Genomic DNA, 1,299 nt, shown 5'->3' with positions numbered 1-1,299 from the left:
AGGGGCAACCTTTTCATGCTGAGGGTGGTACATGTATGGAATGAGCTGCCAGAGGATGTGGTGGAGGCTGGTACAATTGCAACATTTAAGAGGCATTTGAATGGGTATATGAATAGAAAGGGTTAGGAGGGATATGGGCCGGGTGTTGGCAGGTGGGATTAGATTGGGTTGGGATATCTGGTCGCAAGGACAGTTTGGACCGAAGGGTCTGTTTCCGTGCTGTACATCTCGATGACTCTATGACTCCTGACTTGTACGTTGTCGATGGTGGGACAGGGCTTTGGGAGGGGAGAGGAGTCAAGAGTTGAATGACTCACTGCAGTACTCCCAGCTTCTGACCTGCTCTTGTAGCCACTATGTTTATATGGTGAGTCCAGTTGAGTTTCTGGTCAATGATAAGTCCTCAGGATGTTGATAGTGCGGGGATTGGAGGGGTTGGGAATTCGGTGATGTTAACACCATTGAACGTCAAGGGATGATGGTTAGATTCTCCCATATTAATGATGGGACTGAAGTTGGGACTGAAAATAGTTTGACCAAATCTCTTCACGTTGACTCCACCGTGACTCAGTGGTTAGCGCTGCTGCCTCACGGCACCCGGGTTCAATTCCAGCCTTGGGCAACCTCTGTGTGATGTTTGCGTGTTCTCTATTTGAAATGCAGGATTACAGGGATAAAGTAAGGGGTGATGGATCTGAGCAGGATGCCCTTTGGAGGGTCAGTGTGGACCTGATGGATGGAATGGCCTACTCATGGGAATTCCATAAGTATTTCTAAAACACAGAGAGGTTCCCCCCGAAAAGGGGGAGAAATGTTTTCAGGGATATGAATGTGGAGGAATCACATCAACCATTCCCTTCAGTCAGTTTTCTCACCACCTCGGTGAATGCATTATGTGGCTGTCTGTCTCTCAGCTATGTCACAGTGACTCCCAGCCACCAGTCCAGGCCCTGAAACCCAGAGTTCAAGATCCTGCAGGTGGGGACACTTCCCGCAGAAGGTTGTCGCTGTTAATCATCTGCAACTTCTCATACATGCATTCCACATGACCGAACTGTCCTGCCATGCCCTAACTTAATACAGAAGGTGTGACTAGTTAAGTTTGCGAATGACACCAAGATTGATGGTATAGTGGAAAAGGTTATCTAAGATTACAAAGAGATATTGATCAATTGGGTCAATGGGCTGAGGAGTGGCAAGTGGAGTTTAATTTGGATAAACGTGAGATGTTGCATCTTGGGTAAACAAACAAGGGCAGGATTGGTACAATTAAAAGTCGGGCCATGGGTAGTGTTGTAG

Source organism: Chiloscyllium plagiosum, chromosome 44 (genome assembly GCF_004010195.1).
Source record: "Chiloscyllium plagiosum isolate BGI_BamShark_2017 chromosome 44, ASM401019v2, whole genome shotgun sequence".
In the NCBI taxonomy this organism is placed as follows: domain Eukaryota; kingdom Metazoa; phylum Chordata; class Chondrichthyes; order Orectolobiformes; family Hemiscylliidae; genus Chiloscyllium; species Chiloscyllium plagiosum.
This window is presented reverse-complemented; position numbering follows the sequence as displayed.